The 16846-nt window shown below is 53.2% G+C and overlaps 1 protein-coding gene across 1 annotated transcript in view; it reads right to left on the bottom strand.

The window, feature by feature from the left end:
• Positions 1 to 14368, bottom strand: part of CHRM2 (cholinergic receptor muscarinic 2) — a 243233-nt gene extending 228865 nt beyond the window's left edge. The window contains exon 1 of the mRNA XM_075343826.1: positions 12794 to 14368. The gene's annotated coding sequence lies outside the window, so the exon portion shown is untranslated. The remainder of the gene's footprint in view (positions 1 to 12793) is intronic.
• Between the last annotated feature and the right edge of the window lie 2478 nt (positions 14369 to 16846).

Here is a 16846-nt window from a genome sequence, read left to right as displayed (position 1 = left end):
TAATCGTCAATAATATATATATTTTTTTTTTATTCTTTTCAGAATGAGGTAAAGATTTGCCATTGGAAGCGCAGGAGCTTACGATCTAGTGCTCCAGTGTGTGGAGGGCTCACTCCTGTGTCTGGCTTTTATTTCGGAGGGGCTCCAGTGTGTAGAGGGCTCACTCCTGTGTCTAACTTTTATTTCGGAGGGGCTCCAGTGTGTAGAGGGCTCACTCCTGTGTCTAACTTTTATTTTGGAGGGGCTCCAGTGTGTGGAGGGCTCACTCCTGTGTCTGGCTTTTATTTCGGAGGGGCTCCGGTGTGTGGAGGGCTCCCTCCTGTGTCTGGCTGTTATTTCGGAGGGGCTCCGGTGTGTGGAGAGCTCACTCCTGTGTCTAACTTTTATTTCGGAGGGGCTCCAGTGTGTAGAGGGCTCACTCCTGTGTCTGGCTGTTATTTCGGAGGGTTTCCAGTGTGTGGAGGGCTCCCTCCTGTGTCTGGCTGTTATTTCGGAGGGGCTCCGGTGTGTGGAGGGCTCCCTCCTGTGTCTGGCTGTTATTTCGGAGGGGCTCCGGTGTGTGGAGGGCTCACTCCTGTGTGTGGCTTTTATTTCGGAGGGGCTAAGGTGTGTGGAGGGCTCACTCCTGTGCCTGGCCTTTATTTCGGAGGGGCTCCAGTGTGTGGAGGGCTCACTCCTGTGTCTAACTTTTATTTCGGAGGGGCTCCAGTGTGTGGAGGGCTCATTCCTGTGTCTGGCTTTTATTTCGGAGGGGCTCCGGTGTGTGGAGGGCTCCCTCCTGTGTCTGGCTGTTATTTCGGAGGGTCTCCGGTGTGTGGAGGGCTCACTCATGTGTCTAGCTTTTATTTTGGATGGGCTCTGGTGTGTGGAGGGCTCATTCCTGCGTCTGTCTTTTATTTCAAAGGGGCTCCGGTGTGTGGAGGGCTCACTCATGTGCCTAAACTTTATTTTGGAGGGTCTCCAGTGTGTGGAGGGCTCACTCATGTGCCTCGTCTTTATTTTGGAGGGGCTCCAGTGTGTGGAGGGCTCACTTCTGTGTCTGGCTTTTATTTTGGAGGGGCTCCGGTGTGTGGAGGCTCACTCCTGTGTCTGGCTTTTATTTCGGAAGGGCTCCAGTGTGTGGAGGGCTCACTCTTGTGTCTAGCTTTTATTTCAATGGGGCTCCGGTGTGTGGAGGGCTCACTCCTCTGTCTGGCTTTTATTTCGGAGGGGCTCCAGTGTGTTGAGGGCTCACTCCTGTGTGTGGCTTTTATTTCGGAGGGGCTAAGGTGTGTGGAGGGCTCCCTCCTGTGCCTGGCCTTTATTTTGGAGCAGCTCCGGTGTGTGGAGGGCTCACTCCTGTGTCTAGCTTTTATTTCGGAGGGGCTCCGGTGTGTGGAGGGCTCACTCCTGTGTCTAGCTTTTATTTCGGAGGGGCTCCGGTGTGTGGAGGGCTCATTCCTGTGTCTGGCTTTTATTTCGGAGGGGCTTCGGTGTGTGAAGGGCTCACTCATGTATCTGACTTTTATTTCGGAGTGGCTCCAGTGTGTGGAGGCCTCACTCCTGTGCCTGGCCTTTATTTCAGAGGGGCTTAGATGTGTGGAGGGCTCACTCTTGTGTCTGGCTTTTACTTCGTAGGGGCTCCAGTATGTGATGGGCTCACTCCTGTGTCTGGCTTTTATTTCGGAGGGGCTCCGGTGTTTGGAGGGCTCACTCCTGTGCCTGGCCTTTATTGTGGAGGGGTGCCCGTGTGTGGAGGGCTCACTCCTGTGTCTGGCTTTTATTTCGGAGGGGCTCCGGTGTGTGGAGGGCTCACTCCTGTGTCTGGCTTTTACTTCATAGTGGCTCCAGTACGTGGAGGGCTCACTCTTGTGTCTGGCTTTTATTTCGGAGGGGCTCCGGTGTGTGGAGGGCTCACTCCTGTGCCTGGCCTTTATTTTGGAGGGGCTCCGGAGTGTGGAGGGCTCACTCCTGTGTCTGGCTTTTATTTCAGAGGTGCTCCGGTGTGTGGAGGGCTCACTCATGTATCTGACTTTTATTTCAGAGGGGCTCCGGTGTGTGGAGGGCTGATTCGTGTGTCTGGCTTTTATTTTGGAGGGGGGGCTCCGGTGTGTGGAGAGCTCACTCCTGTGTCTGGCTTTTATTTCGGAGGGGCTCCAGTGTGTTGAGGGCAAACTCCTGTGTCTGGCTTTTATTTCGGAGGGGCTCCGGTGTGTGGAGGGCTCACTCCTGTGTCTAGCTTTTATTTCGGAGTGGCTCCGGTGTGTGGAGGCCTCACTCCAGTGCCTGGCCTTTATTTCAGAGGGGCTTCGATGTATGGAGGGCTCACTCTTGTGTCTGGCTTTTACTTCGTAGGGGCTCCAGTATGTGATGGGCTCACTCCTGTATCTGGCTTTTATTTCGGAGGGGCTCCGGTGTGTGGAGGGCTCACTCCTGTGCCTGGCCTTTATTTTGGAGGGGTGCCCGTGTGTGGAGGGCTCACTCCTGTGTCTGGCTTTTATTTCAGAGGGGCTGCAGTGTGTGGAGGGCTGATTCGTGTGTCTGGCTTTTATTTCGGAGGGGGGGCTCCGGTGTGTGGAGGCTCACTCCTGTGTCTGGCTTTTATTTCGGAAGGGCTCCAGTGTGTGGAGGGCTCACTCCTCTGTCTGGCTTTTATTTCGGAGGGGCTCCAGTGTGTTGAGGGCTCACTCCTGTGTGTGGCTTTTATTTCGGAGGGGCTAAGGTGTGTGGAGGGCTCCCTCCTGTGCCTGGCCTTTATTTTGGAGCAGCTCCGGTGTGTGGAGGGCTCACTCCTGTGTCTAGCTTTTATTTCGGAGGGGCTCCGGTGTGTGGAGGGCTCACTCCTGTGTCTAGCTTTTATTTCGGAGGGGCTCCGGTGTGTGGAGGGCTCATTCCTGTGTCTGGCTTTTATTTCGGAGGGGCTTCGGTGTGTGGAGGGCTCACTCATGTATCTGACTTTTATTTCGGAGTGGCTCCAGTGTGTGGAGGCCTCACTCCTGTGCCTGGCCTTTATTTCAGAGGGGCTTAGATGTGTGGAGGGCTCACTCTTGTGTCTGGCTTTTACTTCGTAGGGGCTCCAGTATGTGATGGGCTCACTCCTGTGTCTGGCTTTTATTTCGGAGGGGCTCCGGTGTTTGGAGGGCTCACTCCTGTGCCTGGCCTTTATTGTGGAGGGGTGCCCGTGTGTGGAGGGCTCACTCCTGTGTCTGGCTTTTATTTCGGAGGGGCTCCGGTGTGTGGAGGGCTCACTCCTGTGTCTGGCTTTTACTTCATAGTGGCTCCAGTACGTGGAGGGCTCACTCTTGTGTCTGGCTTTTATTTCGGAGGGGCTCCGGTGTGTGGAGGGCTCACTCCTGTGCCTGGCCTTTATTTTGGAGGGGCTCCGGAGTGTGGAGGGCTCACTCCTGTGTCTGGCTTTTATTTCAGAGGGGCTCCGGTGTGTGGAGGGCTCACTCATGCATCTGACTTTTATTTCAGAGGGGCTCCGGTGTGTGGAGGGCTGATTCGTGTGTCTGGCTTTTATTTTGGAGGGGGGGCTCCGGTGTGTGGAGAGCTCACTCCTGTGTCTGGCTTTTATTTCGGAGGGGCTCCAGTGTTGTTGAGGGCAAACTCCTGTGTCTGGCTTTTATTTCGGAGGGGCTCCGGTGTGTGGAGGGCTCACTCCTGTGTCTAGCTTTTATTTCGGAGTGGCTCCGGTGTGTGGAGGCCTCACTCCAGTGCCTGGCCTTTATTTCAGAGGGGCTTCGATGTATGGAGGGCTCACTCTTGTGTCTGGCTTTTACTTCGTAGGGGCTCCAGTATGTGATGGGCTCACTCCTGTATCTGGCTTTTATTTCGGAGGGGCTCCGGTGTGTGGAGGGCTCACTCCTGTGCCTGGCCTTTATTTTGGAGGGGTGCCCGTGTGTGGAGGGCTCACTCCTGTGTCTGGCTTTTATTTCAGAGGGGCTGCAGTGTGTGGAGGGCTGATTCGTGTGTCTGGCTTTTATTTCGGAGGGGGGGCTCCGGTGTGTGGAGAGCTCACTCCTGTATCTGGCTTTTATTTCGGAGGGGCTCCAGTGTGTTGAGGGCTCACTCCTCTGTCTGGCTTTTATTTTGGAGGGGCTCCAGTGTGTTGAGGGCTCACTCCTGTGTGTGGCTTTTATTTCGTAGGGGCTCCAGTATGTGGTGGGCTCACTCCTGTGTCTGGCTTTTATTTCAGAGGGGCTCCGGTGTGTGGAGGGCTCATTCATGTGTCTGGCTTTTATTTCGGAGGAGCTCCGGTTTGTGGAGGGCTCACTCCTATGCCTGGCCTTTATGATGGAGGGGCTCCCGTGTGTGGAGGGCTCACTCATGTATCTGACTTTTATTTCAGAGGGGCTCCGGTGTGTGGAGGGCTGATTCGTGTGTCTGGCTTTTATTTCGGAGGGGCTCCGGTGTGTGGAGGGCTCACTCCTGTGTCTAGCTTTTATTTCGGAGGGGCTCCGATGTGTGGAGGGCTCACTCCTGTTTCTGGCTTTTACTTCGGAGGGGCTCCAGTATGTGGAGGGCTCACTCCTGTGTCTGGCTTTTATTTCGGAGGGGCTTCGGTGTGGAGGGCTCATTCCTGTGTCTGGCTTTTATTTCGGAAGGGCTCCAGTGTGTGGAGGGCTCACTCTTGTGTCTGGCTTTTACTTCGTAGGGGCTCCGGTGTGTAGAGGGCTCACTCTTGTGTCTGGCTTTTACTTCGTAGGGGCTCCAGTATTTGGTGGGATCACTCCTGTGTCTGGCTTTTATTTCGGAGGTGCTCCGGTGTGTGAAGGGCTCACTCCTCTTTCAAGGCTTTTACTTCGGAGGGGGGGCTCCGGTGTGTGGAGAGCTCACTCCTGTATCTGGCTTTTATTTCGGAGGGGCTCCAGTGTGTTGAGGGCAAACTCCTGTGTCTGGCTTTTATTTCGGAGGGGCTGCAGTGTGTGGAGGGCTCACTCTTGTGTCTGGCTTCTACTTCGTAGGGGCTCCAGTATGTGGTGGGCTCACTCCTGTGTCTGGCTTTTATTTCGGAGGGGCTCCGGTGTGTGGAGGGCTCATTCATGTGTCTGGCTTTTATTTTGGAGGAGCTCCGGTTTGTGGAGGGCTCACTCCTATGCCTGGCCTTTATGATGGAGGGGCTCCCGTGTGTGGAGGGCTCATTCGTGTGTCTGGCTTTTATTTCGGAGGGGCTCCGATGTGTGGAGGGCTCACTCCTGTGTCTGGCTTTTACTTCGGAGGGGCTCCAGTATGTGGAGGGCTCACTCCTGTGTCTGGCTTTTATTTCGGAGGGGCTTTGGTGTGGAGGGCTCATTCCTGTGTCTGGCTTTTATTTCGGAAGGGCTCCAGTGTGTGGAGGGCTCACTCTTGTGTCTGGCTTTTACTTCGTAGGGGCTCCAGTATTTGGTGGGATCACTCCTGTGTCTGGCTTTTATTTCGGAGGTGCTCCGGTGTGTGAAGGGCTCACTCCTCTTTCCGGCTTTTACTTCGGAGTGGCTCCGGTGAGTGGAGGGCTCACTCCTGTGTCTGGCTTTTATTTCGGAGGGGCTCTGGTGTGTGGAGGGCTCACTCCTGTGTCTGGCTTATATTTCGGAGGGGCTCCGGTGTGTGGAGGGCTCATTTGTGTGTCTGGCTTTTATTTCGGAGGGGGGGCTCCGGTGTGTGGAGGGCTCACTCTTGTGTCTGGTTTTTACTTCGGAGGGGCTCCGGTGTGTGGAGGGCTCACTCTTGTGTCTGGCTTTTACTTCGGAGGGGCTCCGGTGTGTGGAGGGCTCACTCATGTATCTCTCTTTTATATTGGAGGGGCTCCGGTGTGTGGAGGGCTCACTTCTGTGTCCAGCTTTTATTTTGCAGGGACTGGCTTTGTTTGTGTGTTGGATGGTGATCCGGCCCGATAGCGACGCTGCGGCGAAGAAGATTTTACCTAAAAGCCATTAGAATATTAAGCCGTTGAATGTCTTGAGTCGGATCCAGCTTGGCACGAGGCGTCGCTTTCATAAATCTAGATACTCACTAATGAAAACACATCCTGCGGAGAAACACACTGTTGCGGTATTCTCCCTGCGCCAGCGGCCTCTGCACCGTAAACGTCGCTACTTGTTGAGCTCTGTTTCTCCGCTCTCCTCAAATAAGCAATGGAAAAGGTATAAGGGCAAACCATCATGGTAAAATCACAAAAAATGTTGCCGCACTCAGTGACAAACACAGCTCAGCAGTCAGCAACATCTGACAAACCTAACACTGCAAAACATCTATATATAGTATAGCGATAACATCAAATACTGATTTCATATCTAATCTCGTCTCAGGCTGCTCGACAAGTACGTGAGACTTTGCAGTTATCTGTTTACAGATGTAGCAGAGCTGAGTTTGTCTTTAACACAGTATGCAAAATTTGAGGTTACACCTTGCAGTGTTTTATGCCGTGGTGACAAGTGATAAAGTGAGCTTTGCAACAACAAACTCAGCTCTGCTACATTACCGCTCATATTGGGCTTAATGAGTTAAAAGCACATAATCGGCTCTGCTACATCAAAATGAGAAAATCGAGTCCGTATTGGCTGAACATTGATGATGAGTTAGATGACACAATCAGCTCTGCTACATCTGCAGTATTCAGGGCTAACATTCTCCTATGCAGCTCTCAGATTGAAGCTTTTGGGCTTGAAGAATCATTATAACCGTGAGATAAAGGACAAATTGAGCTCTGCTATAACTGTAACATCTCCCTGCACTGTGAACATGAGCAGAATGACAAACTCAGCTCTGCTACATCTGTAACATTCCTGTGTATACTGAGCTCATCCATCTTACATACGGTCCCCCCATACTGCTATCGTCGGGCTTCATGTAACCACGACACATTCAGCTCTGCTACATCCGTCACATCCCATCCATTACAAATCCAATAGATGTAAAATCCGACAGATCCAGGAGGATGAGCGAGTGCAGAGATGGGGGGCAGTGGGCATCGTGCCAATCACAAGGGCATCAGACATTGTGGAAGGTGAAATACCAATGTAGTAGATGCAGCGGCTAATGGGCACCAATGTGACCCTATTAAATAATGGGCACCAGTGACGGGAAGTAATGCGGTAAAGATGCCCAATCTCATCGAGTCCACGGCTGCCGTAGCCAGACGTAGTCAGGTGTTCCTTCACCTGGAGCAAAGGCTGTGCCCGGGATATAATCCATTGGAACCCTCCATCCTGGCACTGAGCCCCCAGGCACATGACACCAGAGCCCCCTCACTGGGCATGTCCAAATCATATGGGTGTATTCCCCATAGAAATTCATCCACCATTATGGAAAGATTGGAGATAGATACATTGATAAATTGATACTAAGATTGCACGCCTTTACCCACTTTGCTCTCCTCCTGCACCCCGTTTACCCATTTGGCTCTCCTCCTGCACCCCCTTTAACACTTCTCTTTCCTCCTGCTCCCCCATTACCCACTTTGCTCTCTTGCACCCCTTTACCCACTTTGCTCTCCTCCTGCACCCCTTTACCCACTTTGCTCTCCTCCTGCACCCCCTTTACCCACTTTTCTCTTCTCCTACACCCCCTTTACCTACTTTGCTCTCCTCCTGCTCCTCCTTTACCCCTTTTGCTTTTTTCCTGCACCCCCTTTACCCACTTTGCTCTCCTCCTACACCCCCTTTACCCATTTCGCTCTCCTCCTGCACCCCCTTTACCCTTTTTGCTCTCCTCGTACACCCCCTTTAACCTCTTCACTCTCTTCCTACACCCCTTTACCCTCTTTACTCTCCTGCACCCCTTTACTCGCCTCCTAGACCCCCTTTACCCACTTTGTTCTCCTCCTGCACATTCTTTACTCATTTTGCTCTCCTCCCAAACCCAATTTATCCACTTTGCTTTCTTCCTGCACCCCTTTACCCACGTTGCTCTCCTTCTACACCCCCTTTACCCACTTTGCACTCCTGCACCCCCTTCACTCTCCTCCTACACCTCCTTTACCCACTTCGCTCTCCACCAACATCCCTTTACCCACTTCGCTCTCCTGCACCCCCTTTGCTCTCCTCCTACAACCCTTTACTCACTTTCCTCCCCGGCACCCCTTTTACCCACTTTTCTCTCCTCCTACACCCCCTTTACCTATTTTGCTTTCCTCCTACACCCCTTTAACACTTCTCTTTCCTCCTGCTCCCCCTTTACCCACTTTGCTCTCCTCCTACACCTCCTTTACCCATTTTGATTTCCTCCTGCACCCCCTTTACCCTTTTTGCTCTCCTCCTGCATCCCCTTTAACCTCTTCACTCTCCTCCTACACCCCCTTTACCCTCTTTACTCTCCTGCACCCCTTTACTCACCTCCTAGACCCCCTTTACCCACTTTGTTCTCCTCCTACACATTCTTAACTCATTTTGCTCTCCTGCTACACCCCCTTTACCCACGTTGCTCTCCTCCTACACCCCCTTTACCCACTTTGCTCTCCTCCTACACCCCCTTTACCCACTTTGCTCTCCTGCACCCCCTTTGCTCTCCTCCTACACCCCTTTACTCACTTCGCTCTCCTGCACCCCTTTTACCCCTTTGCTCTCCTCCTGCACCCTCTTTACCCACTTCGCTCCCCGGAACCCCTTTTACCCACTTTTCTCTCCTCCTACACCCCCTTTATCCACTTTGCTCTCCTTTTACACCCCCTTTATCCCCTTCGCTTTTGTCCTGCACCCCCTTTACCCATTTCGCTATCCTCCTACATCCCCTTTACCCATTTTGCGCTCCTCCTACAACCCCTTTACCCATTTCAATGTTCTGCACTCCCTTTACCCACTTTGCTCTCCTCCTACACCCCTTTTACCCACTTCACTTTCCTCCTACACCCCCTTCACTCTCTTGCACCGCCTTTACCCACTTCACTCTCCTCCGACACCCCATTTACCCAGTTCGCTCGGCAGCACTTCTTTTACCCACTTTGCTCTCCTCCTGCACCCCCTTTACCCACTTCATTTTCATTCTGCACCCCCTTTACCCACTTTGCTTTCCTCCTGCACCCCCCTTACCCACTTTGCTCTCTTCCTACACCCCGTTTACCTACTTTGCTCTCCTCCTACTCCCCCTGCCCACCTAACCTGGGATCACCCCCCCCCCTCACTACATTAATTCAGGCTACCACAATACAATGATCCTGGAAGGTTTGTGAACCCTGTGGTGATTTTTCATCTGCTGATGATACAGACGGGCCATCAGATGCCATTAGAGATGTGGTCCGGTCCCACCACTCAGCTCCCATGGACGGTGACTCTGGCGAGGAAGAAGATGAAAGACCCTGGAAGCGAATGATCAAAGGCTCTGAAGATTAATCCCTTAACGCTCCCAATTTGCCCCCTCTTGAGGAGCCTCCTGAGCTGGTAGCAAAGTCTTCCCCAAACGTAAAGATCATCACTTAATGTTCCCGGGCAGGAAAATTATTAAAGTGCTCCTCTCCCCGGGTATAAATGATTCATTGGCTTCCAGTTTATTTCATCCCTTTAATTAGAAGGTGCCCCCCAGGAAATTGTCCGTATATTAATGCATCAGATCCCACTGCCCGAATTCTCCACCAACCTGTGTAGGACGATGGGAGGGGGCTCTGGTGACGGAATATAATGGGTTTAACCTACTTGTCCTTACAAAGTCGCCATCAGCAAAAATGTTCTAGATTACGGGAAATAAGATTATGGAGATTTGGGAAGGGGGCGGTGGTGGGATAGAAATGTCGCAGCGGGACCCCCTCCTCTTCCTTTCTATTTTTCCATCTACCTCTTGGCTTGTGTTGAGGAGTAACTGAGCATGAAAAGGGATGCTCAACAGATTAGAGACAAAGGGACCAGGTACGAGGAAGGCACGTCCGCCGGCAGGTGCGGATGTACATATATGACGGTGGAATAGGATGGCGCTATGGATATAGCGGAAAAAAGACGCTATATTAGCAAAGTGAAAAAATCCCAACAGGATGACGTTAACACCGATGCGCAGCTAAAGGGGGAGGCAAGGGAAGAGGGAACAAGGAGCAAGGGACCAACACAAGGAGGAAGGGGTAACAACAAGGAGGAAGGGATACCACAAGGAGGAAAGGGCAACAACAAGGAGGAAGGGGAAACAACAAGGAGGAAAGAGCAACAAGAAGGAAGATGAAACAACAAGGAGGAAGGGGAGACAACAAGGAAGAAGGGGCAATAGCAAGGAGGAAGGGAAAACAACAAGGAGGAAAGGGCAACAGCAAGGAGGAAGGGGTAACAACAAGGAGGAAGGGATACCACAAGGAGGAAAGGGCAACAACAAGGAGGAAAGGACAACAGTAAGGAGGAAGGGGAAACAACAAGGAGGAAGGGAAGACAACAAGGAGGAAGGGGAGACAACAAGGAGGAAGGGGAGACAACAAGGAAGAAGGGATACCACAAGGAGGAAGGGGCAACAACAAAGAGGAAAGGGCAACAAGGAGGAGGAGGAAGTAACAAGGAGGAAGGGAAGACAACAAGGAGGAAGGAGAGACAACAAGGAGGAAAGAGCAACAAGGAGGAGGAGGAAACAACAAGGAGGAAGGGGTAACACAAAGGATGTGCTAACAACAAGGAGGAAAGGGCAACAGCAAGGAGGAAGAGGAAACAACAAGGAGCAAAGGACAAAAACAAGGAGGATTGGACACCACATAGAGGAAGGGGTAACAAAAAGGAGGAAGGATGAAACACCAAGGAGGAAGGGGATACTACAAGGAGGAAGAGGAGACAACAAGGAGGAAGGGGCAACAAGGAGGAAGAGGAAACAACAAGGAGAAAGGGGCAACAAGAAGGAAGAGGAAACAAGGAGAAAGGGGCAACAAGGAGGAAGTGGAAATAGCAAGGAGGAAGGAGCAACAAGGAGGAAGGGGAAATAAAAAGGAGGAAGAGGCAACAAGGAGGAAGGGGAAAAAACGAGGAAATGGCAACAAGGAGGAAGGGGAAACAACAAGGAGGATGGGGCAAAAACAAGGAGATAGAGATTACAACAAGGAGGAAGGGGCAACAGCAAGGATGAAGGAGAAATAGCAAGGAGGAAAAATCAACAAGGAGAAAGGGGAAATAACAAGGAGGAAGTGGCAACAAGGAGGAAGGGGAAACAACAAGAAGGAAGGGGCAACAAGGAGGGAGGGGAAATTAAAAGGAGGAAGGGGCAACAAGGAGGAAGGGGAAATAACAAGGAGGTAGGGACAACAGGGAGGAAGTGAAAACAATGAGGAAGAGGGGGCAACAACAAGGAGGCAGAGGAAACAACAAGGAGGAAGGGGCTAGAAGAAGGAAGAGGAAACAAGGAGGAAGGAGTAACATGGTGAAAGGGTAAATTAAAAGGAGGTTGGGGCAACATGGATTAAGGGACAAAAACAAGGAGGATAGGGCAACAAGGGGGAAGGGGAATCAACAAGGAGGAAGGGGAAACGAAAAGGCGGTTGGGAGAAAAACAGTGAAAAAGTGGCAACAAGAAGGAGAAAGGGACAAAAACAAGGAGGAAGGAGCAACATGGAGGAAGAGGAAAAAGCAAGGAGGAAAGGACAAAAACAAGGAGGAAGGGACAACAGGGAGGAAGGGGAAACATGAAAGCAGGGAAAACAACAAGGAGGAAGTGACGAAAATAAGGAAAAAGGGGAAACAAGGAGGAAGGAGCAACAACAAGGAAGGGGAAACAAAAAGAAGGAATGAGCAACAGAAAGGGTAAAGGTGAAACAACAAAAATGAAGGGGCAACAAAAAGGAGGAAAGGGTATCAGAAAGGGGGAATGGGCACTACCTAAGAAAAGAGGCAATAAGAGGGCAAAAACAAGGATGAAGGGGCAATGACAAGGAGGTAGAGGCAACAACAAGGAGGAAAGGACAATAACAACAAGGAAGGGGCACCAACAAGGAGGAGGGGGCACCAACAAAAAAAGAAGTGGTAATAACAAGGAGGAAGGGGAAACAACAAGGGGGAAGGGGCACCATCAAAAAGGAAAGGGCACCAACAAGGAGGAGGGGGACACCAACACTGAGGAAGGGGCAACAACAAGGAGGAAAGTGCAAGAACAAAGAGGAGAGGGTAAGAACAAGCAAGAAGGCGGCAATAAGGAGGAATGGGTGACAACAAGAATAAAGGGGCAACAACAAGGAGGAAAGTGCAACAGGAAGGGGCAATAAGGAGGAAGGAGTGACATCAAGGAGGAAGGGGCAACAACAGGAGAAGGGACAACAACAAGCCAGGGTATTTAGAGACTGGTCTAGGAAAGCATGTTTTGTGCAACGCTGCATAATAAGTTAGCGCCATAGGTATAAAGACTACAGGCAATAGCAGTAGCAGAGGTGATGAGAGAGTTTAACCCTCCATTGCCCAGGGCAGTGACTGGTAATATTCTCCATGCTGCCGATGTTGCATAAAAATTGGGCACCACAATAGCCACCTTAAGAGGTGAGAGATTATGCCGAGTTTATGCCAACCAGGTGAGGGGCAGACGTGTTGGCCAATATGCTGCCAGTGGTGCGGGCGGCATGGCTAGATATTAACCCCTTGTGGACCAAGCCGAAGCCACAGGTGGACCATAACGGTAACATATGGTGGAACTGAGCGGAGGCTGCTGTGACTGGGAGCAGCAGACCGTGCACACTGGCACAGCACCGGGCACAGCACCGCAGGGTGGCACCTCCTCACCAGCTGATTGGTGAAGGTGTTAATGAGTGCTCGGTGAAGCTGCCGCCTGGCATTAGCGCTGACGGTAATTGTTTGCCCGGGGTGGGACCTGACAAATGACTGTGGACTCCGGGATCTCTGCAGAGAGACGCATCTGGTGCCAGCACCATGCCCAGCACAGGACCACACACACCTACCTGAGGGGGAGGCGGTCAGAGGCGGCGGGGGGCTCCCATCCTGTGATCGGCGCAGCTGAGGGTGCAGTGAGGACAGTCAGTGGAGCAGCGGCATAGTCCTGGCTGATGATGGAGTCCGTGTCACATCCCTGCTGCCAGCGCTAGACCCGCCTCTGCACGGGCACTGCCAACTTCATGTGCTCTCCGGCTTCACAGAGACAACTCATCCACCTGCTGCAGGGGAGCCAAGCCTCAGAGCCCGCTCCTGTGCGGAATAGTCCTGTGCCGCTGTTGGCGGAGCCCTCTCCCTTGCAGCCCGCTCCTGTAGTTCCTTTGATGCCCTTTCTTGTTGCTCTTGTGCAGCCCGCTCCTGATGGTGCTTACTCCTGTGATTCCTGTGGTGCCCGCTCCTGATGGCGCTTACTCCTGTGATTCCTGTGATGCCCGCTCCTGTGGCTACTGAGGTGCCCACTCCTATGCAGCCCGCTCTTGGTGGTGTACGTTCATGTGGTGCCCGCTGCTGGTGGTGCCCTATTCTGAGTCTCCTATGCAGCGCTCTTGGAGGTGCCTTCTGTAGCTCCTGTGCAGCCCGCTATTGGAGGTGCCTTCTTCTGTAGCTCCTGTGCAGCCCGCTCTTGGAGGTGCCCTCTTCTGTAGCTCCTGTGCAGCCCGCTCTTGGAGGTGCCCTCTTCTGTAGCTCCTGTGCAGCCCGCTCTTGGAGGTGCCCTCTTCTGTAGCTCCTGTGCAGCCCGCTATTGGAGGTGCCCTCTTCTGTAGCTCCTGTGCAGCCCGCTATTGGAGGTGCCTTCTTCTGTAGCTCCTGTGCAGCCCGCTATTGGAGGTGCCTTCTTCTGTAGCTCCTGTGCAGCCCGCTATTGGAGGTGCCCTCTTCTGTAGCTCCTGTGCAGCCCGCTATTGGAGGTGCCCTCTTCTGTAGCTCCTGTGCAGCCCGCTATTGGAGGTGCCCTCTTCTGTAGCTCCTGTGCAGCCCGCTATTGGAGGTGCCCTCTTCTGTAGCTCCTGTGCAGCCCGCTATTGGAGGTGCCCTCTTCTGTAGCTCCTGTGCAGCCTTCTGCTGGTAGTGCCTTCTTCTGTAGCTCCTGTTGCTCCTGTGCAGCCCGTTCTTGGAGGTGCCCTCTTCTGTGGCTCCTGTGCAGCCCGCTCCTGTGGCTCCTGTGCAGCCCGCTCCTGTGGCTCCTGTGCAGCCCGCTGCTGGTGGTGCTGTCCGCTCCTGTGGCTCCTGTGCAGCCCGCTCCTGTGGCTCCTGTGCAGCCCGCTCCTGTGGCTCCTGTGCAGCCCGCTGCTGGTGGTGCTGTCCGCTCCTGTGGCTCCTGTGCAGCCCGCTCCTGTGGCTCCTGTGCAGCCCGCTCCTGTGGCTCCTGTGCAGCCCGCTGCTGGTGGTGCTGTCCGCTCCTGTGGCTCCTGTGCAGCCCGCTGCTGGTGGTGCTGTCCGCTCCTGTGGCTCCTGTGCAGCCCGCTGCTGGTGGTGCTGCCCGCTGAGCTGCTGGCGGTGACTATGCGCAGACCTCGCACTAGGACAGGATTACAGCTCCTGAGTGCGAGGCTCCTCCAATGAGATCCGCACTGCTCCCTGATTTGGTGGCTCTGGCTGAATAGAAAATGAGTCTGTCTCCCCTCCTGTCACTCTCATCATCATATTCTGCTGCCTATTTCCATACACAGCACCCCCTCTCTCCATCCCTGCTGTCTCCTCATCCATTGCTGCTGTCTCCTCATCCATTGCTGCTGTCTCCTCATCCATTGCTGCTGTCTCCTCATCCATTGCTGCTGTCTCCTCATCCATTGCTGCTGTCTCTTTCTTACCTCTGCTCTCCTCTGTCTCTTTCTTTCCTTCCTCTTTGTCTCTGTGTCTTCCATGTTCCTGTCTCTTTTCTTTTCTCCCTTTGTCTCTGAATGACACTCTCACATCCAGTCTCCCCCTCTCCTGTCTTCTGTCTGTGTAGTCTCCCCCTCTCCTGTCTTCTGTCTGTGTAGTCTCCCCCTCTCCTGTCTTCTGTCTGTGTAGTCTCCCCCTCTCCTGTCTTCTGTCTGTGTAGTCTCCCCCTCTCCTGTCTGTGTAGTCTCCCCCTCTCCTGTCTTCTGTCTGTGTAGTCTCCCCCTCTCCTGTCTGTGTAGTCTCCCCCTCTCCTGTCTTCTGTCTGTGTAGTCTCCCCCTCTCCTGTCTGTGTAGTCTCCCCCTCTCCTGTCTTCTGTCTGTGTAGTCTCCCCCTCTCCTGTCTTCTGTCTGTGTAGTCTCCCCCTCTCCTGTCTTCTGTCTGTGTAGTCTCCCCCTCTCCTGTCTTCTGTCTGTATAGTCTCCCCCTCTCCTGTCTTCTGTCTGTGTAGTCTCCCCCTCTCCTGTCTTCTGTCTGTGTAGTCTCCCCCTCTCCTGTCTTCTGTCTGTGTAGTCTCCCCCTCTCCTGTCTTCTGTCTGTGTAGTCTCCCCCTCTCCTGTCTGTGTAGTCTCCCCCTCTCCTGTCTTCTGTCTGTGTAGTCTCCCCCTCTCCTGTCTTCTGTCTGTGTAGTCTCCCCCTCTCCTGTCTTCTGTCTGTGTAGTCTCCCCCTCTCCTGTCTGTGTAGTCTCCCCCTCTCCTGTCTTCTGTCTAGTCTCCCCCTCTCCTGTCTTCTGTCTGTGTAGTCTCCCCCTCTCCTGTCTTCTGTCTGTGTAGTCTCCCCCTCTCCTGTCTTCTGTCTGTGTAGTCTCCCCCTCTCCTGTCTGTGTAGTCTCCCCCTCTCCTGTCTGTGTAGTCTCCCCCTCTCCTGTCTTCTGTCTGTGTAGTCTCCCCCTCTCCTGTCTTCTGTCTGTGTAGTCTCCCCCTCTCCTGTCTTCTGTCTGTGTAGTCTCCCCCTCTCCTGTCTTCTGTCTGTGTAGTCTCCCCCTCTCCTGTCTTCTGTCTGTGTAGTCTCCCCCTCTCCTGTCTTCTGTCTGTGTAGTCTCCCCCTCTCCTGTCTGTGTAGTCTCCCCCTCTCGTGTCTGTGTAGTCTCCCCCTCTCCTGTCTTCTGTCTGTGTAGTCTCCCCCTCTCCTGTCTTCTGTCTGTGTAGTCTCCCCCTCTCCTGTCTTCTGTCTGTGTAGTCTCCCCCTCCCCTGTCTTCTGTTTTTGTAGTCTCCCCCTCTCCTGTCTTCTGTCTGTGTAGTCTCCCCCTCTCCTGTGTTCTGTCTGTGTAGTCTCCCCTTCTCCTGTCTTCTGTCTGTGTAGTCTCCCCCTCTCCTGTCTTCTGTCTGTGTAGTCTCCCCCTCTCCTGTCTTCTGTCTGTATAGTCTCCCCCTCTCCTGTCTTCTGTCTGTGTAGTCTCCCCCTCTCCTGTCTTCTGTCTGTGTAGTCTCCCCCTCTCTTGTCTTCTGTCTGTGTAGTCTCCCCCTCTCCTGTCTTCTGTCTGTGTAGTCTCCCCCTCTCCTGTCTGTGTAGTCTCCCCCTCTCCTGTCTTCTGTCTGTGTAGTCTCCCCCTCTCCTGTCTTCTGTCTGTGTAGTCTCCCCCTCTCCTGTCTTCTGTCTGTGTAGTCTCCCCCTCTCCTGTCTGTGTAGTCTCCCCCTCTCCTGTCTTCTGTCTAGTCTCCCCCTCTCCTGTCTTCTGTCTGTGTAGTCTCCCCCTCTCCTGTCTTCTGTCTGTGTAGTCTCCCCCTCTTCTGTCTTCTGTCTGTGTAGTCTCCCCCTCTCCTGTCTGTGTAGTCTCCCCCTCTCCTGTCTGTGTAGTCTCCCCCTCTCCTGTCTTCTGTCTGTGTAGTCTCCCCCTCTCCTGTCTTCTGTCTGTGTAGTCTCCCCCTCTCCTGTCTTCTGTCTGTGTAGTCTCCCCCTCTCCTGTCTTCTGTCTGTGTAGTCTCCCCCTCTCCTGTCTTCTGTCTGTGTAGTCTCCCCCTCTCCTGTCTGTGTAGTCTCCCCCTCTCCTGTCTTCTGTCTGTGTAGTCTCCCCCTCTCCTGTCTTCTGTCTGTGTAGTCTCCCCCTCTCCTGTCTTCTGTCTGTGTAGTCTCCCCCTCCCCTGTCTTCTGTTTTTGTAGTCTCCCCCTCTCCTGTCTTCTGTCTGTGTAGTCTCCCCCTCTCCTGTGTTCTGTCTGTGTAGTCTCCCCCTCTCCTG

This window comes from Anomaloglossus baeobatrachus, chromosome 4 (assembly GCF_048569485.1).
Source record: "Anomaloglossus baeobatrachus isolate aAnoBae1 chromosome 4, aAnoBae1.hap1, whole genome shotgun sequence".
Taxonomy (NCBI): domain Eukaryota; kingdom Metazoa; phylum Chordata; class Amphibia; order Anura; family Aromobatidae; genus Anomaloglossus; species Anomaloglossus baeobatrachus.
Note: the sequence above shows the minus strand (reverse complement) of the source record. Positions and strands in the feature narration are given on the sequence as shown.